The following is a 25833-nucleotide window of genomic DNA, read 5'->3' as shown; positions in this document are numbered from 1 at the left end:
ATACTATCCGTCTAAGCTTCATTGGTGGATCCACTGTGTGAAGCCAAAACTATGTCGCACCTTATGTCCTACAGTTATAATAGAGCGCGAGATCTGAAACTGACTTTTGAATATTACTATTCGGTGCTTCGCGAACTTTATGATACTTCTACAATGACATGTGCCCACCTTTCTGAGATTCGGAAAATTAAGGCCAAGCTACTTAGTATTAAGCGGCTTCAGATGGAAGGATTGAAGATTAAATCTAAACCACCGTCCACGTTAGCACATGAAATGACTTCTATGTACCATCTGTTTCGTCACCACAAGAACCGTCGACGTGTATTGATTGACGGCCTTATGGCAGCTGATGGTCGCCGGCTTACCTTACAGAATCAAATAACCCATAAACTTACCTGCTACTATGAGACGTTATATACTGCGGCTGATTCTGATCCGAATGATGTTGACGAGATTTTAACTGCTATCCCATCAGTTTTAACAGAGGACCATAATGCGAAATTTTTAGCTCCTTTTACTGCAGACGAAATTTCAGCTTTCATTGTTTGTTCAGCATCTCACAAATCTCCTGGTCCTGATGGCCTACCTAAGGAGTTTTTTGTTCGCTTTTGGCCTATTGTAGGGCCTGTTTTTACGGATATTGTGAATGAAATCTTGAATGGTGGCACAATTCCAGCCGATTTCAAGAGAGGTACGGTTGTCCTGATACCTAAATCTGCTGGTTTGAAGACAGCTAGTGACTTTCGTCCTTTAACCCTATTAAATTTTGACTATAAGACGGCCGCTAGGGCTGTTAATGCACGTCTATCCCTCTTGCTTACACCTGTGATACCTCGTTGTCAAAGCTGCTTTCCAGGGCGCTCTATATTGACGTCTCTGGCGGGGTATCGTGATGTCGTGTCGATTGTCGCTGTCACCAATGTTTCCTGTGCGCTTTTATTTGTTGATTTTAGTAAGGCCTTTGATCGTGTGTCCCATTCGTTTTTAGAGCTTCTGCTGCGCCGGCTCGGTTTTAATGAACAGGCGCTGCTGGTACTTAAGAATATGACGACTGGCATTTCTGCTAAGATTGACATTAATGGCCAGCTGACAAAGGTCATTGATATTCAACGTGGCTTCCCGCAAGGTAGTCCTTTATCCATGACCCTTTATGCTCTCTCCCTTCAACCAGTCCTTACACGTCTCAACTCGACACTTTGTGGTCTTACGATCTCTGGGGTTACCCAGACGGCAACAGCTTATGCTGATGATTTGGTTGTTTTGCTTCGTTCCACCGCAGAAGTGCCGCAGTTGAAAATGGAACTCGATAAATTTTCTGCGGCCTCAGGTTCTCGTATCAATCCCCGTAACAGCAAGCTCCTGAATTTGCGGGGCTTTGAACGTGTGGTTGTTCCGTGGGTTACAGCTGTTGAACACCATACACATTTAGGTATCTATCTTGAACGTTGTCCTCTTCGGATGGCTGCAAAAAATTGGCAAGTGGCCATTTCCAAGCTGCAAGGTGTTTTATTAGAACACACATGGCGTTCGATACCGCTACTGCAAAAAAAGCGTGTATTAGACACTTATGTTTTATGTAAAGTATATTACGTTGCTCAGCTGTTTCCGCTTCCCCGAATGCAGGGTGCAAAAATGGTCCAGCATATTAACAGATATATTTGGCGTCGGCATATTTTTAAATTACGTTGTGATGTTCTTACGAAGCCGCGTCTTGAGGGCGGCTTGTCGTTCACCGACGTCCGTGTCAAGGCTGCTGCCCTTTATGTTAAGCGAACCCTCCATCTTTTATTATCTGAGTCCCCGACTGTTACTTCGTGATTATTCCATGTCGTTCGTCCTGCGAGCTTGTCACCGCCCATTAACGTTGGGCCTCTAAATGCGAAGCTACGGCATGTTCGGGACTTCTACACTGAGATTAGTTACCTAGATCTCCACTTACAACGTCGTCCTGTTATTACTACGCTAACCCTGCTTGACAAATGGCGACGGTCTTCTTCTTCCAACCCGATTGTTTTGCATTATCCCAGTTTTAATTGGCGTAACATATGGACGAATATTAGCTTACCCGTTCATTCAGCAACTGTTGCCTCCCTATGGTATAAGGTAGTTAATCAGCTGATTCCTACGAACGAACGCCTTCATCGTATAGGTTTATGTGTCTCTCCGCTTTGTCAAACGTGTGGTTGTGTTGATACACTCCAACACCGATTTACCTGCGCTGACCGTCATCGCATGTGGCACTGGCTGCGCCGACAATTGGCTTTACTCACCAGGAGCTCCGAATCGGCATTTAAGACTGATATTCTCTGCTGGCCGGACACGGTTTTTTATCCCCGGACCAAGAACAACACCGTTATGTGGCTTCTTGGCCGTTACATTTTTGCAGTGGTTGATGATCATGGTATTACCGATTTCATTTCGTTTACTGGTTACATGCTTCATGAGTACTGGACGCAAAAGTCTTTCCCACACCTTAAGAGGGACTTTGCGAATATGCTTACTATTGTTTTCGAAAAGCAGGGAGTTGGTTAAGTTCCAATTTCTATTGATCGCTCCTGCGCCTGAATCATTAATAGAACCGGTATAGGGGCATACTGAGCTAACTTCATGACAGGGAAGACATTCTCGCTAGTTCTTAGGTACAATCTTGGCAGGAAGGCAAAATAACTGTTTCGATAGAAAAGCGCTTCATAAGTCCCGTGTTCACATATAAGTTCATAAGACTCCGAACCAAAGACAATTACAACGTATTGGTGACACTGTGCTTCAGTGCAGGGAAGAGGAGACGTCTTGGCCAGGCCTCGGGATACGACACCTGCCCAACGCGCCTACACCTACCTGCCCTGGGACATTACAAAGGAAAAACGAAAAAACAGTGTTAAAAAAATATGAATAAAGAAAAACCTAAAAAGGAAAAAAAAGAAAAAAAAATGGATAAGGCGTCGGACTTCGGATCTGAAGATTACAGGTTCGAATGCTGTCACGCTCGTGTTTTATCATTTCTGAATAAGAAACATACCGTTTTAATGTAGCATTTGAGCAGTACGAAACCGTCTGAATGTTGCTGTTGACCATTTTCTGCTTGGAGATGCTCTTGAGCTTGAAACACACACTACAAGACCGGTGTTAACTAGCGAAATGGTCGGCAGAGTGCCGTCACCGCGAGTTTCCACTAGCACTTGCACATCTAAAACAACGTCGGAAAGTAACTCGTTCGCCTTTTGAGTCACATCAAGTATGAGTGTTAATTTTGACGCCACTAGCTCTGCAGGTTGTCATGCAATTCCTTTACCTCTCAGAAATGATTATGAAATAAAAGTGAAGTACGTGACATTAGGCAGCATGGAGAGATTCTGTATGGGACCACCCAACCCAAACGAGTACTGTGTGACGTGCTGCCCGGCAAGTATTCACTGAAGCAGCCCGGCTAGCTCAGTCGGTAGAGCATGAGACTCTTATTCTCAGGGTCGTGGGTTCGAGCCCCACGCTGGGCGGAACGGAATTTTGTTCCGCTGCAGATGTAAATTACCGTTTTTCTGATTAACGTGATGTAATGGAAATAGCAACTTTAAACTTTGCCTACGTCTCTGTCGCAAGGAAACTGTATTTGAAGGTGAAGGTGATTTTGTAGACATGTGTGAAAGACATGTTCTGAAATGCAAGTGTTGTTGTTTGGAGAGGACATCGGTTACGTGTCAGATGTGTAGCCAAGCAGTAATGGGTCGCCATAGCTGCAAATATTAGTCCGCAATATGAAGTGTTGTCAGCTGAAGTCTGATGATCCAGACGACCGTAAGGACGAAGTAAGCAAAAGTACCGCTAGGCCGCGCCTCTTTAGCTCAGTGGTAGAGCACTGGACTAGTAAACCAAGGGTCGTGAGTTCCATCCTCAAAGGAAGAGGTCGAATTTTGAAAATCAGTTGCGCGTCGTGGCCGTATAGCAAACAGTATCTGTGATGACGAACAATTAGCGACATGCATTTTATTAAGAATTACTCTCAGATTTGATTAAGGCAAATGGCGCAGATAAAGCCTTTGCCAAAGCGGTACAGCATAAGGTGGGACGAGGCAGTCTGAATTACATTTTATAGATGTATTTCTCACATATGTCAGAGCCTCTCGCGGTCGTCGTCGTCGTCGTCGTCGCCGCCGCCGCTTCTGCAGAAGTAGCAAATGGCCATCGTGGCAAATGCGGCGAGGCACGCGCTGCCTTCGATTCCGTATGCACAAAGTGTGTGGTGTTGTTTCCCAGTCTATATTTGGTCGGTCACGTAAGAGGTTGAATGTAACGAATGGGTGGGAAAGAGCAAGGGCAGCGGCTGTGTAGAACGAAAACACAAATTATCAGGGGTGTGAGCGTTTCGAGATGAGTCATATACAAGTTGCACTTGGTCGTCAGTGACTGTGTGGCCTAATGGATAGTCGGCTTTCGGCCGTGGTCGCATGCGGACCGGCTCCGCGCCCCGGACAGCGCACCGTAGTTTGTTTACTTCCGCGTCGCGGTATTTCGTGTTGTGTAGCGTCCATTTCTATTGCACCTCATGGCGCACTGTTACCGCCGAGCGACAGTTAAAGTAACATGCCAAGCCGAACATGCTAGACCACGCGCTTTTGAAATTGAGCAATTCATTCGCGAAGAGCTACGTCTGGACCCTCAGGAAGTGATAGGTATTCATTTCTCTGTCACTAGCAGCATCGTCTATATTAAGATGACGACGGAGGAAGCGTGTGCTAACGTAGTTCGACAACACGCACGCGGACTCAAGTTCAAACATTCTGACGGGCATATTGGAGAGGTGACGGTCGATCACGCTGGTTTCGGACTTCGAACAATCCGGGTTTTTGAGCTCCCTTTCGAAGTGCCGCAAGATGTGGTCGTCGAAGCTTTCCGACCCTATGGCAATGTTGTGGGGCACATCGCGAAGAAATGGCAGACATTCACGACATACAACGTGTTGAATGGTGTCCCCCAAATCAAAATCGAACTCTCCAAACATGTACCATCCTATCTGCTGATAGGTGGCGTGCGAGCCATCGTTATGTATGATGGCCAGCCGCGGACGTGTGCTGGTTGCGGACCGGAGGGCCATGTTCGGTCAGAATGTCTCCGCCGACGTTTGCTCCAGGTCCCGACCAGTGCCTCAGCTCCCAAAGTGACGGCCGCTTCTTTACCAGATAGCTACGCCACAGCCGTACGCAGCCCCGATGCGTCACTTCAGGAAGCACCTCTTCTCCACCCGGCACTCCCCACTGGAAATGACGGTGCTGCCATGGCCTCACCGGCACCATCTCCTCTGACGGCTACGACACCACCAACTCTCCAGAGCTCGATGGACATCGACGCGAATGCGGTGCCTACCTCTGCCTTTCTTCAGACTGGCGCGACCTCGGACATCGAACATCCACATTCTGATTCAGAACAGCACCTCCGAAAGCAACGGTCGCCCAGAAAACGGAAGAAGAGGAGTCAAACGCCATCTGACGACACACTTCTTCATGTGGCATCACAGGCAGTGGAGCTGATACACGACAGTGATCTCCCTTCGAGCGTTCTGACGACAGGAGAGGCTGCTCCTGATGTCCCATCTGAAGAACGATCTCACACGAATATGACGGATTCCAAGGAGGGTGCCTCCCTGGACCCCACTACAGCAGCGTCGCTACAACTCGCCCTCGAGGAGTGTGACAGTCGCTCACCGTCTGTTCCAGTCTCCTGGGCTGATGATATCGACGAAGGAGCAGTTCGAGATGGTGGTCCTCCCATCAGGCAGTGCCCCATGGAGGTGCCTGACCCACCTTCCAGCCAGTGATTACGACAACGGTGACTACGTCAGATGTTACACGCCAGCCAGACATCTCTGCCGGAACATCTGTGCCAATGGTGGGAGCACGCCCCCAACATTACCGCATAGCGACGATGAATCTGGCCACCATTCGGGCCCCCCATAAACTGGCAATGTTCCGTGAGACCATCTATGCTGCTGATGTCGACATTGCCCTCCTCCAGGAAGTGTTTGTCGCCGATTTCCATGCCCCCACTGGCTACGTGGCACACATCTCCCATGCTTCTGACAACGGTAGTGGAGTTGCCATCCTCCTCCGTTCTGGACTCCCTGCTGAAGATGTAGTGTACCTTGCTAATGCTAGGGGTATGGCTCTCACGCTGTTCGGCGTCCATATCCTCAATGTATATGCGCCGTCCGGCTCCAGTCGACGTCGTGATCGACACACTTTCTTTCCTGACGAGGTAACGCCGCTGTTTGAGGGTCCCCTAGATGATATGGTCCTCGGTGGCGATTTCAACTCCACGCAAAGGCCTGAAGATCAATTACCGCATCATTCCCCTTGTGCGGCCCTCTCCGTCATCATCGACAGACTCCAGCTTGTTGACACATGGACAAAGGTGCATGGCACCCGTGCAGGTTTCACATATTATACGGCGCATTCATCTAGTCGTCTCGATCGTATATACCTCACACGTTCCCTTGCTGCCGACACTCGACATGCCGAAGTATGGCCTCTGGCTTTCTCTGACCATGACGCCTACATCTGCGATGTCGTCCTCGCCCGCCAACAAGTGTGGCACAGCCGCGGCTTGTGGAAATTCAACGTTTCCCACCTGACTGTCCCTGACTGCCGACGAATCGTTGAGGATGCGTGGGCCCTCTGTCATCGTCGTCGCCCCGCCTACGCATCCACCTTATCGTGGTGGGTATCATGCGCGAAACCAGCTCTGCGCAGGGCGCTGATAGGATATGGCAAAGACTTCAAAGCCTGGCAAGCGAGCACCATGGACTTTTATTATGCAGTCCTTCATGACTGCACTTCGATGGCCTTCTCTCCTGATCGTCAGATGATGGTGCATCGTGCTAAAGCGCAGATCACTTCCCTCACGCGACGGCGCTTAGAAGGGACTCCTGTCAGATCCTGCACCCGTGACCATATGCCTCATGAAACGCCATCGATGTACCACCTTCTCAGGGAACGCCGACGTCGTCGTCGAACCCTCATCCACGATCTCACAGATGCGGAAGGACGACGACACACTACGCAATGCGACATTGGTCACGCTTTCTATTCTCATTTCCGTCAACTGTTCACTGCCGTCCCTCATCCCCCGACCTTAATTGAGGAGGTGGCAGCAATGACTGTCAACACCATGCCAGAGGATGTGGCTCAAGAACTTCAGGAACAAGTGACCTCTGATGAAGTCCTAGATGCAATCAAGGTGGGGGCTGCCAACAAGTCCCCTGGACCTGACGGCCTCCCCCTTGACTTTTAGAAGTATTTTAGCTACCTTTTGTTACCTGCTTGGACGTCCATCTGTCGTGAATTGATGTCACCCACAACGATGATCCCAGCCACCTTCCTTGATGGGGTCATCATCCTGGTCCCTAAGCCAAATGGGCGATCACGGATCTGTGATTACCGGCCCATCACTCTACTCAACAGTGACATGAAAATTTTCACCCGTTTGTTGGCCTCACGCCTCAAGAAGGCAGCAAGATCCGTCACCTCCCTTGATCAGACTTCGTTGGGCGGTGACAACAACATCCATACGGCCCTTTGCCATTGTAGGGACATGATTGCGCTCGCGCGCTCGCGACATTTACCTGGCGCATTGGCATCGCTTGACTTCCGTCAAGCTTTCGACCGTGTCGACCATACTTTTCTGAAATCGGTCCTCCAACACATGGGTTTTCCGGTTCGTACAATCACCGTGGTAATGCGGCTCTTGAGCGGCGCAACTTCAAGAATACTCTGTAATGGTCGCCTCACCGCGCCTCTAGCGATCGAGCGCTCTGTCCGACAGGGATGCCCACTTTCCACGATACTGTATGCTTTGGCATTAGAGCCCCTCCTACAGGGGCTTCGCCAACGCCTGGTGGGCCTGACATTGCATGGGCACCGCTTCTGTTGTACAGCCTATGCTGACGATCTAGTCCTCTACCTCCGCAATGAAGACGATGTTCGCGCTGCTCTGACTTGGGTGACGACTTATGGGGAGGCATCGGGCAGTTCTCTTAACATTTCCAAATCGAAGGTTCTGCTCATTGGTGAGGGTCTACCAGAAAGATCTGTCGCTCCTCTAAGTGTGGCCACCAGCGTCCGCTGTTTGGGCATTGATTTTATGAATGACCTCCGTCGCTCAGCGGCAACCAACGGTCGACGTCTCCTACAAACGATCAGGGCTGGCCTTGTGGACCACCGGCTTCGATCCCTCGACATTATACAGCGCGCGCAATACGTGAATGTTTATCACGCCTCACGCATCCCCCATTTGGCACAAGTGTTCCCGGTTCCGATTACCCTCGCACGTCGTATGTAGATGGCAATGGGATCCTTTGTCTGTGCGGGGAAGTTATTTAAAGTTCAATATTCCTCCCTTGCCCTCCCGCGGGAGCGTGGTGGAGTGGGCTTATTCCATGTGCCAGACAGAGTTACCGCACTTTTTGTTAGCTCCCAACTGAAAGTCTGGCGTCGCTGCAAGACGAGCCTGACCGGACTGCTTTTGCGTGAATACGCACCAGTCTCCATGTCAGCCCCGGTCATGTTATCCGACATTCCACCCCCCTTTTATCACTTTCGGTACTTCTTCTTTGAAATTAGTTACATTCTGCACTCCTTACCCCTTCTCCGTATACTCCAGACAAAGACTGTATACGACACCTTACAAATGTGTCAAACCCCCAACCCCATTGAACACAAGTTTCCCCAGATCATATGGCGCCGTGTGTGGAAAGCAGTGCATGCTGGTTACCTCGACACCAGCGTTCAGTCCACCTGGTATATCACCGTCAATGGCAAACAGGTCAACCAGTCTCGTTTGCACCGCATCCGCCTTGCTGACACACCACTCTGTGTTCACTGTGGTGTAGAGGACACAGACGCTCATCGGTTCTCATGTGGTCCGTCTGCTGACGTCTGGAGGCTTGCGCAGTGTATCCTGGCTTTCCTCACCCGACAGCCGCCTGCTCAGATTATTTTCCTGACGCTTCTATTCCCGGATGTGATTCATTACCCCACAACAAAAACTAATGCCGTGAATTGGATACGCGGTCATACAGTCCGCTACCTTTTTGGGCCCGATGAGAAATCAGAACTAGGTTATTGGACGTACCTTAACGATCGACATTGTGCACTTGTTCGCAACCCCAGATACAAGCAGTTCTTTTCCAATTTTCTACGGAGCGCCTTTCATGACCCGCCTTCCAGCTGGAACGTCCAAGCCATGAGATGCTGATGCTTTTTTGCCGATATGATGTTCTGAACGTACTACACACGGAATCCCCACTAAAATTTCGAGAAGACACGTTTGGATGTTCCGCCAATCAGACGGCGCAAGCGACTCCTAGAATTCTGGTGCAACGACTGCCATAATACAAAAAAATGAATAACTAAAAACATACATACAAAAAAACAAAGAAAAATAAAGAAAACAAAAATGCAATACAATAAAAAAAAGTTCCTGTTCACAACAAATTTCATTTTTTTTATCGCTACTCTCTATGTTTCTTCCCCCCTACTTTCTTCCTTTCCTACACCTTTGCAGTAATAGGTTAGTTGTTTTGGAATAGGTGTAGATAGGTGCCAACGCCTGAAGAGGTGCATTTAATTTTATTTTTTTGTTAGAATACAAGTGGCGGTGGCAAATAGACATTTTTTTTGTAGTTTTTCCTTTCCTGTCCAGATAAAAAAAAAGGGGTAGCGTCTTATTAGAAAGTTAAAAGAAAAAAAAAAACCCGTGGTTAGCGTGAGCAGCTGCAGGGCGAGAGGTAAAAAAAAAAAAAAAAAGAAAAAGAAAAGGAAAAAAAAAATGGATAAGGCGTCGGACTTCGGATCTGAAGATTACAGGTTCGAATGCTATCACGCTCGTGTTTAATCATTTCTGAATAAGAAACATACCGTTTTAATGTAGCATTTGAGCAGTACGAAACCGTCTGAATGTTGCTGTTGACCATTTTCTGCTTGGAGATGCTCTTGAGCTTGAAACACACTACAAGACCGGGGTTAACTAGCGAAATGGTCGGCAGAGTGCCGTCACCGCGAGTTTCCACTAGCACTTGCACATCTAAAACAACGTCGGAAAGTAACTCGTTCGCCTTTTGAGTCACATCAAGTATGAGTGTTAATTTTGACGCCACTAGCTCTGCAGGTTGTCATGCAATTCCTTTACCTCTCAGATATGATTATGAAATAAAAGTGAAGTACGTGACATTAGGCAGCATGGAGAGATTCTTTATGGGACCACCCAACCCAAACGAGTACTGTGTGACGTGCTGCCCGGCAAGTATTCACCGAAGCAGCCCGGCTAGCTCAGTCGGTAGAGCATGAGACTCTTAATCTCAGGGTCGTGTGTTCGAGCCCCACGCTGGGCGGAACGGAATTTTGCTCCGCTGCAGATGTAAATTACTGTTTTTCTGATTAACATGATGTAATGGAAATAGCAACTTTAAACTTTGCCTACGTCTCTGTCAGTCGCAAGGAAACTGTATTTGAAGGTGAAGGTGATTATATAGACATGTGTGAAAGACATGTTCTGAAATGCAGGTATTGTTGTTTGGAGAGGACGTCGGTTACGTGTCAGATGTGTAGCCAAGCAGTAATGAGTCGCCATAGCTGCAAATATTAGTCGGTAATATGAAGTGTTGTCAGCTGAAGTCTGATGATCCAGACGACCGTAAGGACAAAGTACGTATAAGTACCGCTAGGACGCGCCCCTTTAGCTCAGTGGTAGAGCGCTGGACTAGTAAACCAAGGGTCGTGAGTTCCATCCTCAAAGGAAGAAGTCGAATTTTGGAAAACAGTTGCGCGTCGTGGCCGTATAGCAAACAGTATCTGTGATGACGAACAATTAGCGACATGCCTTTTATTAAGAATTACTCTCAGATGTGATTCAGGCGAATGGCGCAGATAAAGCCTTTGCCAAAGCGGTACAGCATAAGGTGGGACGAGGCAGTCTGAATTACATTTTATAGATGTATTTCTCACATATGTCAGAGCCTCTCGCGGTCGTCGTCGTCGTCGTCGTCGTCGTCGCCGCCGCCGCTTCTGCAGAAGTAGCAAATGGCCAACGTGGCAAATGCGGCGAGGCACGCCCTGCCTTCGATTCCGTATGCACAAAGTGTGTGGTCTTGTTTCCCAGTCTATATTTGGTCGGTCACGTAAGAGGTTGAATGTAACGAATGGGTGGGAAAGAGCAAGGGCAGCGGCTGTGTAGAACGAAAACACAAATTATCAGGGGTGTGAGCGTTTCGAGATGAGTCATATACAAGGCGCACTTGGTCGTCAGTGACTGTGTGGCCTAATGGATAAGGCGTCGGACTTCGGATCTGAAGATTACAGGTTCGAATGCTGTCACGCTCGTGTTTTATCATTTCTGAATAAGAAACATACCGTTTTAATGTAGCATTTGAGCAGTACGAAACCGTCTGAATGTTGCTGTTGACCATTTTCTGCTTGGAGATGCTCTTGAGCTTGAAACACACACTACAAGACCGGTGTTAACTAGCGAAATGTTCGGCAGAGTGGCGTCACCGCGAGTTTCCACTGGCACTTGCACATCTAAAACAACGTGGGAAAGTAACTCGTTCGCCTTTTGAGTCACATCAAGTATAAGTGTTAATTTTGACGCCACTAGCTCTGCAGGTTGTCATGCAATTCATTTACCTCTCAGAAATGATTATGAAATAAAAGTGAAGTACGTGACGAGTGTGACGTTAGGAAAACATTAGGCAGCATGGAGAGATTCTGTATGGGACCACCCAACCCAAACGAGTACTGTGTGACGTCTTACCCGGCAAGTATTCACCGAAGCAGCCCGGCTAGCTCAGTCGGTAGAGCATGAGACTCTTAATCTCAGCATCGTGGGTTCGAGCACCACGCTGGGCGGAACGGAATTTTGTTCCGCTGCAGATGTAAATTACTGTTTTTCTGATTAACGTGATGTAATGGAAATAGCAACTTTAAACTTTGCCTATGTCTCTGTCAGTCGCAAGGAAACTGTATTTGAAGGTGAAGGTGATTTTGTAGACATGTGTGAAAGACATGTTCTGAAATGCAAGTGTTGTTGTTTGGAGAGAACATCGGTTACGTGTCAGATGTGTAGCCAAGCAGTAATGGGTCGCCATAGCTGCAAATATTAGTCAATAATATGACGTGTTGTCAGCTGAAGTCTGATGATCCAGACGACCGTAAGGACGAAGTACGCAAAAGTAACGCTAGGACGCGCCCCTTTAGCTCAGTGGTAGAGCACTGGACTAGTAAACCAAGGGTCGTGAGTCCCATCCTCAAAGGAAGAAGTCGAATTTTGGAAATCAGTTGCGCGTCGTGGCCGTATAGCAAACAGTATCTGTGATGACGAACAATTAGCGACATGCCTTTTATTAAGAATTACTCTCATATGTGATTAAGGCGAATGGAGCAGATAAAGCCTTTGCCAAAGCGGTACAGCATAAGGTGGGACGAGGCAGTCTGAATTACATTTTATAGATGTATTTCTCACATATGTCAGAGCCTCTCGAGGTCGTCGTCGTCAACGTCGTCGCCGCCGCCGCTTCTGCAGAAGTAGCAAATGGCCATCGTGGCAAATGCGGCGAGACACGCCCTGCCTTCGATTCCGTATGCACAAAGTGTGTGGTCTTGTTTCCCAGTCTATATTTGGTCGGTCACGTAAGAGGTTGAATGTAACGAATGGGTGGGAAAGAGCAAGGGCAGCGGCTGTGTAGAACGAAAACACAAATTTTCAGGGGTGTGACCGTTTCGAGATGAGTCATATACAAGGTGCACTTGGTCGTCAGTGACTGTGTGGCCTAATGGATAAGGCGTCGGACTTCGGATCTGAAGATTACAGGTTCGAATGCTGTCACGCTCGTGTTTTATCATTTCTGAATAATAAACATACCGTTTTAATGTAGCATTTGAGCAGTACGAAACCGTCTGAATGTTGCTGTTGACCATTTTCTGCTTGGAGATGCTCTTGAGCTTGAAACACACACTACAAGACCGGTGTTAACTAGCGAAATGGTCGGCAGAGTGGCGTCACCGCGAGTTTCCACTAGCACTTGCACATCTAAAACAACGTCGGAAAGTAACTCGGTCGCCTTTTGAGTCACATCAAGTATGAGTGTTAATTTTGACGCCACTAGCTCTGCAGGTTGTCATGCAATTCCTTTACCTCTCAGAAATTATTATGAAATAAAAGTGAAGTACGTGACGAGTGTGACGTTAGGAAATCATTAGGCAGCATGGAGAGATTCTGTATGGGACCACCCAACCCAAACGAGTACTGTGTGACGTGCTGCCCGGCAAGTATTCACCGAAGCAGCCCGGCTAGCTCAGCTGGTAGAGCATGAGACTCTTATTCTCAGGGTCGAGGGTTCGAGCCCCACGCTGGGCGGAACGGAATTTTGTTCCGCTGCAGATGTAAATTACTGTTTTTCTGATTAACGTGATGTAATGGAAATAGCAACTTTAAACTTTGCCTACGTCTCTGTCAGTCGCAAGGAAACTGTATTTGAAGGTGAAGGTGATTTTGTAGACATGTGTGAAAGACATGTTCTGAAATGCAAGTGTTGTTGTTTGGAGAGGACATAGGTAAAGTGTCAGATGTGTAGCCAAGCAGTAATGGGTCGCCATAGCTGCAAATATTAGTCGGTAATATGAAGCGTTGTCAGCTGATTTCTGATGATCCAGAGGACCGTAAGGACGAAGTACACAAAAGTACCGCTAGGCCGCGCCCATTTAGCTCAGTGGTAGAAAACTGGACTAGCAAACCAATGGTCGTGAGTTCCATCCTCAAAGGAAGAAGTCGAATTTTGGAAATCAGTTGCGCGTCGTGGCCGAATAGCAAACAGTATCTGTGATGACGAACAATTAGCGACATGCCTTTCATTAAGAATTACTCTCAGATGTGATTAAGGCGAATGGCGCAGATAAAGCCTTTGCCAAAGCGGTACAGCATAAGGTGGGACGAGGCAGTCTGAATTACATTTTATAGATGTATTTCTCACATATGTCAGAGCCTCTCGAGGTCGTCGTCGTCAACGTCGTCGCCGCCGCCGCTTCTGCAGAAGTAGCAAATGGCCATTGTGGCAAATGCGGCGAGGCACGCCCTGCCTTCGATTCCGTATGCACAAAGTGTGTGGTCTTGTTTCCCAGTCTATATTTGGTCGGTCACGTAAGAGGTTGAATGTAACGAATGGGTGGGAAAGAGCAAGGGCAGCGGCTGTGTAGAACGAAAACACAAATTTTCAGGGGTGTGACCGTTTCAAGATGAGTCATATACAAGGTGCACTTGGTCGTCAGTGACTGTGTGGCCTAATGGATAAGGCGTTGGACTTCGGATCTGAAGATTACAGGTTCGAATGCTGTCACGCTCGTGTTTTATCATTTCTGAATAAGAAACATACCGTTTTAATGTAGCATTTGAGCAGTACGAAACCGTCTGAATGTTGCTGTTGACCATTTTCTGCTTGGAGATGCTCTTGAGCTTGAAACACACACTACAAGACCGGTGTAAACTAGCGAAATGGTCGGCAGAGTGGCGTTACCGCGAGTTTCCACTAGCACTTGCACATCTAAAACAACGTCGGAAAGTAACTCGGTCGCCTTTTGAGTCACATCAAGTATGAGTGTTACTTTTGACGCCACTAGCTCTGCAGGTTCTCATGCAATTCCTTTACCTCTCAGAAATTATTATAAAATAAAAGTGAAGTACGTGACGAGTGTGACGTTAGGAAAACATTAGGCAGCATGGAGAGGTTCTGTATGGGACCACCAAACCCAAACGAGTACTGTGTGACGTGCTGCCCGGCAAGTATTCACCGAAGCAGCCCGGCTAGCTCAGCTGGTAGAGCATGAGACTCTTATTCTCAGGGTCGAGGGTTCGAGCCCCACGCTGGGCGGAACGGAATTTTGTTCCGCTGCAGATGTAAATTACTGTTTTCCTGATTAACGTGATGTAATGGAAATAGCAACTTTAAACTTTGCCTACGTCTCTGTCAGTCGCAAGGAAACTGTATTTGAAGGTGAAGGTGATTTTGTAGACATGTGTGAAAGACATGTTCTGAAATGCAAGTGTTGTTGTTTGGAGAGGACATAGGTTAAGTGTCAGATGTGTAGCCAAGCAGTAATGGGTCGCCATAGCTGCAAATATTAGTCGGTAATATGAAGCGTTGTCAGCTGATTTCTGATGATCCAGAGGACCGTAAGGACGAAGTACACAAAAGTACCGCTAGGCCGCGCCCATTTAGCTCAGTGGTAGAAAACTGGACTAGCAAACCAATGGTCGTGAGTTCCATCCTCAAAGGAAGAAGTCGAATTTTGGAAATCAGTTGCGCGTCGTGGCCGTATAGCAAACAGTATCTGTGATGACGAACAATTAGCGACTTGCCTTTTATTAAGAATTACTCTCAGATGTGATTAAGGCGAATGGAGCAGATAAAGCCTTTGCCAAAGCGGTACAGCATAAGGTGGGACGCGGCAGTCTGAATTACATTTTATAGATGTATTTCTCACATATGTCAGAGCCTCTCGCGGTCGTCGTCGTCAACGTCGTCGTCGCCGCCGCCGCCGCTTCTGCAGAAGTAGCAAATGGCCATCGTGTCAAATGCGGCGAGGCACGCCCTGCCTTCGATTCCGTATGCACAAAGTGTGTGGTCTTGTTTCCCAGTCTATATTTGGTCGGTCACGTAAGAGGTTGAATGTAACGAATGGGTGGGAAAGAGCAAGGGCAGCGGCTGTGTAGAACGAAAACACAAATTATCAGGGGTGTGAGCGTTTTCGAGATAAGTCATATAAAAGTTGCATTTGGTCGTCAGTGACTGTGTGGCCTAATGGATAGCCGGCACGGTAGCTCAGCGTGTTCGGTCAGAGGGTTAGCTGCCCTCTGTAATAAAAAAAACTGAGTGACTGGATCAGTAACGAACTTCAATGGGCGTCAGGTGACGTCCGCCACGAACAATTGAAACGAACAATAACGAACAAAATGAGATTACAAAAAAAAAAAAAAAAAAAAAAAATGGATAAGGCGTCGGACTTCGGATCTGAAGATTACAGGTTCGAATGCTGTCACGCTCATATTTTATCAATTCTGAATAAGAAACATACCGTTTTAATGTAGCATTTGAGCAGTACGAAACCGTCTGAATGTTGCTGTTGACCATTTTCTGCTTGGAGATGCTCTTGAGCTTGAAACACACACTACAAGACCGGTGTTAACTAGCGAAATGGTCGGCAGAGTGCCGTCACCGCGAGTTTCCACTAGCACTTGCACATCTAAAACAACGTCGGAAAGTAACTCGTTCGCCTTTTGAGTCACATCAAGTATAAGTGTTAATTTTGACGCCACTAGCTCTGCAGGTTTTCATGCAATTCCTTTAACTCTCAGAAATGATTATGAAATAAAAGTGAAGTACGTGACGAGTGTGACGTTAGGAAAACATTAGGCAGCATGGAGAGATTCTGTATGGACCACCCAACCCAAACGTGTACTGTGTGACGTGCTGCCCGGCAAGTATTCACCGAAGCAGCCCGGCTAGCTCTGTTGGTAGAGCATGAGACTCTTAATCTCAGAGTCGTGGGTTCGAGCCCCACGCAGGGCGGAACGGAATTTTGTTCCGCTGCAGATGTAAATTACTGTTTTTCTGATTAACGTGATGTAATGGAAATAGCAACTTTAAACTTTGCCTACGTCTCTGTCAGTCGCAAGGAAACTGTGTTTGAAGGTGAAGGTGATTTTGTAGACATGTGTGAAAGACATGTTCTGAAATGCAAGTGTTGTTGTTTGGAGAGGACATCGGTTAAGTGTCAGATGTGTAGCCAAGCAGTAATGGGTCGCCATAGCTGCAAATATTAGTCGGTATTATGAAGTGTTGTCAGCTGAAGTCTGATGATCCAGACGACCGTAAGGACGAAGTACTCAAAAGTACCGCTAGGCCGCGCCTCTTTAGCTCAGTGGTAGAGCAGTGGACTATTTAACCAAGGATCGTGAGTTCCATCCTCAAAGGAAGAAGTCGAATTTTGGAAATCAGTTGCGCGTCGTGGCCGTATAGCAAACAGTATCTGTCATGACGAACAATTAGCGACATGCCTTTTATTAAGAATTACTCTCAGATGTGATTAAGGCGAATGGCGCAGATAAAGCCTTTGCCAAAGCGGTACAGCAAAGGTGGGACGAGGCAGTCTGAATTACATTTTATAGATGTATTTCTCACATATGTCAGAGCCTCACGCGGTCGTCGTCGTCGTCGTCGCCGCTTCTGCAGAAGTAGCAAATGGCCATCGTGGCAAATGCGGCGAGGCACGCCCTGCCTTCGATTCCGTATGCACAAAGTGTGTGGTCTTGTTTCCCAGTCTATATTTGGTCGGTCACGTAAGAGGTTGAATGTAACGAATGGGTGGGAAAGAGCAAGGGCAGCGGCTGTGTAGAACGAAAACACAAATTATCAGGGGTGTGAGCGTTTCGAGATAAGTCATATACAAGTTGCAATTGGTCGTCAGTGACTGTGTGGCCTAATGGATAAGGCGTCGGACTTCGGACCTGAAGATTACAGGTTCGAATGCTGTCACGCTCGTGTTTTATCATTTCTGAATAAGAAACATACCGTTTTAATGTAGCATTTGAGCAGTACGAAACCGTCTGAATGTTGCTGTGGACCATTTTCTGCTTGGAGATGCTCTTGAGCTTGAAACACACACTACAAGACCGGTGTTAACTAGCGAAATGGTCGGCAGAGTGCCGTCACCGCGAGTTTCCACTAGCACTTGCACATCTAAAACAACGTCGGAAAGTAACTCGTTCGCCTTTTGAGTCACATCAAGTATGAGTGTTAATTTTGACGCCACTAGCTCTGCAGGTTGTCATGCAATTCCTTTACCTCACAGAAATGATTATGAAATAAAAGTGAAGTACGTGACGAGTGTGACGTTAGGAAAACATTAGGCAGCATGGAGAGATTCTGTATGGGACCACCCAACCCAAACGAGTACTGTGTGACGTGCTGACCGGCAAGTATTCACCCAAGCAGCCCGGCTAGCTCAGTCGGTAGAGCATGAGACTCTTAATCTTAGGGTCGTGGGTTCGAGCCCCACGCTGGGCGGAACGGAATTTTGTTTCGCTGCAGATGTAAATTACTGTTTTTCTGATTTACGTGATGTAATGGAAATAGCAACTTTAAACTTTGCCTACGTCTCTGTCAGTCGCAAGGAAACTGTATTTGAAGGTGAAGGTGATTTTGTAGACATGTGTGAAAGACATGTTCTGAAATGCAAGTGTTGTTGTTTGGAGAGGACATCGGTTACGTGTAAGATGTGTAGCCAAGCAGTAATGGGTCGCCATAGCTGCAAATATTAGTCGGTATTATGAAGTGTTGTCAGCTGAAGTCTGATGATCCAGACGACCGTAAGGACGAAGTACTCAAAAGTACCGCTAGGCCGCGCCTCTTTAGCTCAGTGGTAGAGCAGTGGACTATTTAACCAAGGATCGTGAGTTCCGTCCTCAAAGGAAGAAGTCGAATTTTGGAAATCAGTTGCGCGTCGTGGCCGTATAGCAAACAGTATCTGTGATGACGAACAATTAGCGACATGCCTTTTATTAAGAATTACTCTCAGATGTGATTAAGGCGAATGGCGCAGATAAAGCCTTTGCCAAAGCGGTACAGCATAGAGTTCCGCCCTTCGATACCTTGCAGAGTACTGCTACGTATCGAAGTGTTAGGGCTTCGCAGAAGTCGCAGTCGCAGTCTCAGTCGCAGTCGCAGTCGCAGTTCCGGAACCGCCAGCAGCAGCAGCAGCAGCAGCAGCAGCAGTTTCCAGTGCCGCCAGTTTTGCAGTAGCAGTCGTCGCCGGACCCAGCCGCAGCTTCCGGACCCAGCCGCCGCCGCCGCCGCCGCCGCCGCAGCTTCCGGCCCCCGCCGCCGCCGCCGCCGCCGCCGCCGCCGCAGCTTCCGGCCCCCGCCGCCGCCGCCGCCGCCGCCGCCGCCAGGACCCAGTGCTTCGTCTTCCTCTCCTGCTTTCGTTGTCGTCGCTATTCTCGTCTTCGTCTTTGCCTTCATCCTTTCGCTCCTCGACGTCTCTCATCTGTCATCTGTAATCTGTTCCTGACTTTGTCCCTTGTCTGTCCCCATTCTTCTTTTCTGTGTTTCCAGTTTTCCTTACTGCCATCATGACCACCCCCACCACCACCGCCACTACCACCGCCATCGTCTATACGACGCCCTCCCTCGCTGCCACTACTCTTACTTGGTGTGCTCAGTCGCCCCCGTCCTACTATATCCCGCCCCTCCTCACCCTTCCCACCCCAGCTCCCTTTGTCGCCCCATCCCCTGCTCCTTCTCCCCAAGCCTCCACACACGACCCCTTTCCCCCACTCCCCCACACCACTCATGCGGCCCCTGCCAGGGTTGTGTCTCGTCGGGCTACGACCCATGCCGCACCTTCGCCGGCGCCAGCACCACCACCTGCAGCAGCGCCACAACCAGCAGCAGCACCAACAGCAGCACCAACAGCAGCACCAGCACCAGCACCGACACCGGGACCTGCCGCTTCCCGTCATCTCCCCGTCACTCCTGTGCCCCACACCTCCTCCCATCCTGTCCCCGCTGTTAAGCGTCCCAGTGGCACCCCCGCCTCCTCTGCACCCAAGAAGTCCCAGCATCTTCCCCCTCCCCCACCCCTAGATGCCATGGATGTCTCCCCTCCAGCCCCCTCTACTTCCTCTTCTAACTCCCCCTCCTACAAGTATCTCCTCTCCCGTCCTGATCCCTCTCTCCTGGAGGCCCGCAACCTGACCTTGCTCCTCCGCCAATACTTCCCTGCAGCCCCCATCTCCCTTCTTACCCCCCGTAGGGACTCTGTCTTGATCACCTCCCCAAGCCCTACCCTACACTCCGACATCCTCTCCCGAATTCCTCTCACCCGATTTGGACCTAATGCCTCCCTTGCCCCTGCTCCTTCCCCTTCCTCCCCCCGTCAACCCCAACCCCCACGTCGCCCGCCGACCCTCACCGCCGTGATCACTCGGCTTAGCCCGACGATCACGGAGGAAGAGGTGCTGGCGGAGTTGAAGGCCCACCCGTACCTGGAGGTGCGAGCTGTTCGCCGCATTTTCAACTCTGCGGGCCCCACTCGCCTTATGCGAGTTTTCTCCGAACACGCTCCCTCCATCGACCATCTCCTTAAGGAGGGTGCCCTCCTCTTCCACCGCCGGTATAAGGTTGACCCCTCCCGCTCCCCACCACAATCCATTCGCTGCCAGAGGTGTCTGCGTTATAACGCACACCCAACATCAGAGTGCCGCGAGGCCCCAGTCTGCCCGCATTGTAAGCAAGCGCACTTCCTCCGGCAGTGCCCCAACCTTCAGTCTCCTCCCTCCTGCAATACCTGCAACCTCCAACACCCTACCTACTCCCAGAAATGCAAGGCTCGACCTCCTCCATCCGCTCCTGAACTCACTGTTCCTCTCCGCCCTTTGGATGACCCCACCCCTCCTGGCAATTCCCTCCGTCCTCCCCCCACCGCAGAGGACATCATCAGGTTCGTCACAATAGTGCTCCAGAACGTCCATCCCTTTCAGCGTCCCCACACCCTCCACCAGATTTCCCTCGCTGCCCGTTCCGTGTTCCACCTCAACACCTACGCCGCCTATTCCCACAACCAGGCCCATTTCACCTTCTCCCGTCTCGACACCCTCGTTTAAATTCCCATTATGGCACGACAGCACCGTATCCTGTTCAATAACATCCGCTCCCTTCCCACCAACAAGCACCTCCTTATGCATACCCTTACGACCCACCGTGTGGATGCCTTCCTTCTGAACGAAACCTTTCTTCAGCCCCACCACACCGTCCACACCTCGCCCTACCTCCTTCACCGGTCTGACAATCCACTCCAGATAGCGCGTGGCGGAGTTGCCATTGGCCACCACCGCCAGATCCCTGTCCGGCTCCAACCCCTCCTTCCTGACCCCACAGAACACTTGATCCTTAGTCTCTTCTTCCCCGGCCTTACCCTTACCTGTGCCACCATCTATGTCCGCCCCGCTGCACCTATTCCTTTCGACTTCCTTTCCCACATCGACCGTACCTTCTCCTCCTACGTGATCGCCGCCGACCTTAACATCCATAGTCGTTCTGCCGCCCAGTTACGGCGGTGGCATCGGTTCCTTGCCACCCTCCAAGGCGACGTCCTTCCAATTCCCCAACACACCCGCCCTGAATCCAATACCACTCCCGATGTCGTCCTAGCCTCCCCCACCCTGCTTGGCCGCATAGCGGTGGACGTCCTTGATCCCATTGGCAGTGACCATCTCCCTGTCCTCCTCACTGTATCAGACGGTCGTCGCCCCCGTCCCGACCCGCGCCATGACCCTCCCCCGAAATATGTCCATGACTACTCCCGTGCCAACTGGAATGCCTACCGGGACTCCCTTGCTCTCCAGGTCGATAGCCACCCCCTCACCTACCACCAACCTGATGACGTTACCCGTGCTGCCTCCTTTCTCCAGCAGACCTTGTCTGAGGCCGTGGAGGCCCACGTCCCTACCATTGCCATCCATCCGCACCGCCCCACCTTACCCCCACAGGCCGTCCTTCTCCTGCGTGAATCCCGCCGGCTCTACCGTGCCTTCCTTCACACACGTGACCAGGACACACTACGACGCCACCGGCAACTACAGCGACACATCAGGAACTTACTCACGGCAAAGAAACGCCGGGACTGGCGACAGACATGCACCCGTCTTAATGCCACCTTACCTATCAACTCGTCCAAGTACTGGTCAGCCTTCCGCCGCCTTACCGGATCTAAACCCTCTCCCTACTACCCTCTCCTTCATGATGACCACCCCTTCCCTGATACCCTTAGTAAGGCCAACCATTTCGCCTCCTACCTCTCCGATATCCTTACCATCCCTGACGATCCCCAGTTCGATTATTCCCTCTTTCCTGATGTCCGTGATCGAACTGATACCTCTGTCCCCCCGCTTGCTCCTGGCTTCCAGTACTTGGACAACATCACACACACAGAACTAAATACCCCAATCACCACTCAAGATATCATTGCTACACTTCGCCCTAAACGCAACACTGCTCCCGGTCACGATCGTGTTACTTACCGTCACCTCCGTGAAGCTCCTGCCTCCTTCCTCTCCACATTGGCCAGGCTCTACAATGTGGTCCTGTCCACCGGCTACTACCCCGACCTGTGGAAAACCTCCCGGATCCTGATGTTCCTCAAGCCCGACAAACCGCCTTCCGCTGTCTCCTCCTACCGTCCCATCAGCCTTACCTCGGTCTTCAGCAAGGTCCTGGAATCCATTCTTACCCGCCGCCTACACAAGCACCTTCACCAACACCGCCTCCTCCCCCCTACCCAATGTGGCTTTCGGCCGTCCTTCTCAGCCGATGACCTCCTCCTTCACCTCACTCACCTCCTCTCCGAACAACTCAATTCCCGTCGTTCCGCCATCTTCCTTTCCCTCGACCTCGAACGCGCATATGACCGTGTGTGGCATTCCGGTCTCCTTTTCAAGCTCCAAACCTTTGCTCTTCCTCTCAACTATGTCCGTCTGGTCGCTTCCTTCCTTTCCCACCGTCCTTCCTATGTCACCATCCACAACACTGATTCCTACACCTTCTACCCCTCCGCCGGTGTGCCCCAAGGTTCCGTCCTTTCCCCTCTTCTCTACCTCCTTTACACGGCAGACATGCCTCCACCTGCACCTCCCCTACACCTTCTCCAGTACGCCGATGACACTGCCTTCCTTGCCCTCGCTCCCACCCTGCAACGCTCCCAGCACCTTCTCCAATCCTATCTTGACCGGTTCACCACTTGGTGTAACCAGTGGTTGCTCAAGGTCAATCCTTCCAAGACCCAGGCGATCATTGTAGGCAAAACCACTCGTTCCTTCCGTCTCCTTGATTTCTATCTTACTATTTATGGCCGTCCCATCACCCTCACACCTACTCTCAAGTACCTTGGTGTCACCCTCGACCGTCGCCTCTCCTGGAACCCACATCTCCGGACGATCCAAGCCAAGGCACGCTCCCGCCTCCGCCTCCTTAAGCTCCTATCTGGCCGTACATGGGGTCTGGACCCTTCCACCATCCTCTACACCTACAAGTCCCTCATCCGTCCTATCCTTTGCTATGCTCATCCCGCCTGGATCTCTGCCCCTCCTACCTTCTACAAGTCCATTCAGATCCTAGAACGCCATGCGCTCCGCCTCGCCTATCGCATCCGTCTCCCTTCCCCCACGCGGATCCTCTATGACCTGATTCCCTTCCCGCACCTCCTCCTTTTCCTCGAACGGTTACGGATCCTCTACACCTCCCGCAAGCTTGATCCTCCACACCCTCTTGTCTCTCCCATCCTCTCCCACCCCAACCCGCTGCCGCGCCTGCATTCCTATATCCCACCTGCTCTCCATCTTTACACCCTCCACACCCTCTCCCTCGGTGGCTTCCGTCAACTCCCCCTCCCTGATGATGCCCTCCTCCCCTCCATCTACCCCTCCTACCAACTTTGAGCCTTACCTTCCCTCTCCTCTCCTTTTCCTGTGGGCACCCTCTCTCCCTTCTCTCCCTCCCTCCCCTCCCCTTTCTCCTTGGGCTTCCACTCCCCCTACCCTCCCCCTTCTCCTCCATCCCTCTCCTCCACTGGCATCTTCCCCTCCCCCTCTCTCTCCTCTTCCCCACACCTTTTCCCCTTGGCAGGCCACGACTCTGCTGTCTTCCATCAGTTACTTTCATCGTCCTACGCCGAAGACCATCGCATGTGTTTGTGCCTCGACTCTCCTGCAGTGTGTTTGTGTTTCGTCGTTTGTGCTCCGCTGGTTCACGTGTGGCCATCTGCCATCTGCGTTTGTGCACCGTGTTTCTCCGCTTTTATCCATTGTGCTACGCACGTGACCGACTCCGTTTTAACTCTGTTTTGTCTACTGTTTGTACCCCGCCGTCTTGATTGTTTTTATATCTCACTCATCTCTGTTCTGTGTATACTCTGAGGCCGAAGAGCGGCATACTTGGTCCGCTGCCGGCCTACCTGTTTGTCACAGGTATTAAAATCACAATAAAGGAAAAAAAAAAAAAAAAAAAGCGGTACAGCATAAGGTGGGACGCGGCAGTCTGAATTACATTTTATAGGTGTATGTCTCACATATGTCAGAGCCTCTCGCGGTCGTCGTCGTCGTCGTCGTCGTCGTCGTGCCCGCCGCCGCCGCTTCTGCAGAAGTAGCAAATGGCCATCGTGGCAAATGCGGCGAGGCACGCCCTGCCTTCGATTCCGTATGCACAAAGTGTGTGGTCTTGTTTCCCAGTCTATATTTGGTCGGTCACGTAAGAGGTTGAATGTAACGAATGGGTGGGAAAGAGCAAGGGCAGCGGCTGTGTAGAACGAAAACACAAATTATCAGGGGTGTGAGCGTTTCGAGATAAGTCATATAAAAGTTGCAATTGGTCGTCAGTGACTGTGTGGCCTAATGGATAAGGCGTCGGACTTCGGATCTGAAGATTACAGGTTCGAATGCTGTCACGCTCGTGTTTTATCATTTCTGAATAAGAAACATACCGTTTTAATGTAGCATTTGAGCAGTACGAAACCGTCTGAATGTTGCTGTTGACCATTTTCTGCTTGGAGATGCTCTTGAGCTTGAAACACACACTACAAGACCGGTGTTAACTAGCGAAATGGTCGGCAGAGTGCCGTCACCGCGAGTTTCCACTAGCAGTTGCACATCTAAAACAACGTCGGAAAGTAACTCGTTCGCCTTTTGAGTCACATCAAGTATGAGTGTTAATTTTGACGCCACTAGCTCTGCAGGTTGTCATGCAATTCCTTTACCTCTCAGAAATGATTATGAAATAAAAGTGAAGTACGTGACGAGTGTGACGTTAGGAAAACATTAGGCAGCATGGAGAGATTCTGTATGGGACCACCCAACCCAAACGAGTACTGTGTGACGTGCTGCCCGGCAAGTATTCACCCAAGCAGCCCGGCTAGCTCAGTCGGTAGAGCATGATACTCTTAATCTCAGGGTCGTGGGTTCGAGCCCCACGCTGGGCGGAACGGAATTTTGTTCCGCTGCAGATGTAAATTACTGTTTTTCTGATTAACGTGATGTAATGGAAATAGCAACTTTAAACTTTGCCTACGTCTCTGTCAGTCGCAAGGAAACTGTATTTGAAGGTGAAGGTGATTTTGTAGACATGTGTGAAAGACATGTTCTGAAATGCAAGTGTTGTTGTTTGGAGAGGACGTCGGTTACGTGTAAGATGTGTAGCCAAGCAGTAATGGGTCGCCATAGCTGCAAATATTAGTCAGTAATATGAAGTGTTGTCAGCTGAAGTCTGATGATCCAGACGACCGTAAGGACGAAGTACGCAAAAGTAACGCTAGGACGCGCCCCTTTAGCTCAGTGGTAGAGCACTGGACTAGTAAACCAAGGGTCGTGACTTCCATCCTCAAAGGAAGAAGTCGAATTTTGGAAATCAGTTGCGCGTCGTGGCCGTATAGCAAACAGTATCTGTGATGACGAACAATTAGCGACATGCCTTTTATTAAGAATTACTCTCAGATGTGATTAAGGCGAATGGCGCAGGTAAAGCCTTTGCCAAAGCGGTATAGCATAAGGTGGGACGAGGCAGTCTGAATTACATTTTATAGATGTATTTCTCACATATGTCAGAGCCTCTCGCGGTCGTCGTCGTCGTCGTCGTCGTCGTCGTCGCCGCCGCCGCTTCTGCAGAAGTAGCAAATGGCCATCGTGGCAAATGCGGCGAGGCACGCCCTGCCTTCGATTTCGTATGCACAAAGTTTGTGGTCTTGTTTCCCAGTC

The 25833-nt window shown here is 49.8% G+C and overlaps 8 non-coding genes across 8 annotated transcripts; all 8 read left to right on the top strand.

Moving 5' to 3' along the window:
• Positions 1–3421: 3421 nt before the first annotated feature.
• Positions 3422–3494, top strand: Trnak-cuu (transfer RNA lysine (anticodon CUU)). Its single transcript has one exon. It is a non-coding gene; the product is annotated as a tRNA-Lys (tRNA).
• Positions 3495–10305: 6811 nt separating this feature from the next.
• Trnak-cuu (transfer RNA lysine (anticodon CUU)) lies at positions 10306–10378 on the top strand. The gene has a single exon. It is a non-coding gene; the product is annotated as a tRNA-Lys (tRNA).
• A 1440-nt stretch (positions 10379–11818) lies between these two features.
• Trnak-cuu (transfer RNA lysine (anticodon CUU)) lies at positions 11819–11891 on the top strand. Its single transcript has one exon. It is a non-coding gene; the product is annotated as a tRNA-Lys (tRNA).
• Positions 11892–13325: 1434 nt separating this feature from the next.
• Trnak-cuu (transfer RNA lysine (anticodon CUU)) lies at positions 13326–13398 on the top strand. The gene has a single exon. It is a non-coding gene; the product is annotated as a tRNA-Lys (tRNA).
• Positions 13399–14832: 1434 nt separating this feature from the next.
• Positions 14833–14905, top strand: Trnak-cuu (transfer RNA lysine (anticodon CUU)). Its single transcript has one exon. It is a non-coding gene; the product is annotated as a tRNA-Lys (tRNA).
• A 1625-nt stretch (positions 14906–16530) lies between these two features.
• Trnak-cuu (transfer RNA lysine (anticodon CUU)) lies at positions 16531–16603 on the top strand. Its single transcript has one exon. It is a non-coding gene; the product is annotated as a tRNA-Lys (tRNA).
• A 1424-nt stretch (positions 16604–18027) lies between these two features.
• On the top strand, positions 18028–18100 carry Trnak-cuu (transfer RNA lysine (anticodon CUU)). The gene has a single exon. It is a non-coding gene; the product is annotated as a tRNA-Lys (tRNA).
• Positions 18101–24988: 6888 nt separating this feature from the next.
• On the top strand, positions 24989–25061 carry Trnak-cuu (transfer RNA lysine (anticodon CUU)). The gene has a single exon. It is a non-coding gene; the product is annotated as a tRNA-Lys (tRNA).
• The last annotated feature ends 772 nt before the right edge of the window (positions 25062–25833 follow it).

Source organism: Schistocerca gregaria, unplaced genomic scaffold, assembly GCF_023897955.1.
Source record: "Schistocerca gregaria isolate iqSchGreg1 unplaced genomic scaffold, iqSchGreg1.2 ptg000066l, whole genome shotgun sequence".
Taxonomy (NCBI): Eukaryota; Metazoa; Arthropoda; class Insecta; order Orthoptera; family Acrididae; genus Schistocerca; species Schistocerca gregaria.
This window is presented reverse-complemented; position numbering and strand designations above follow the sequence as displayed.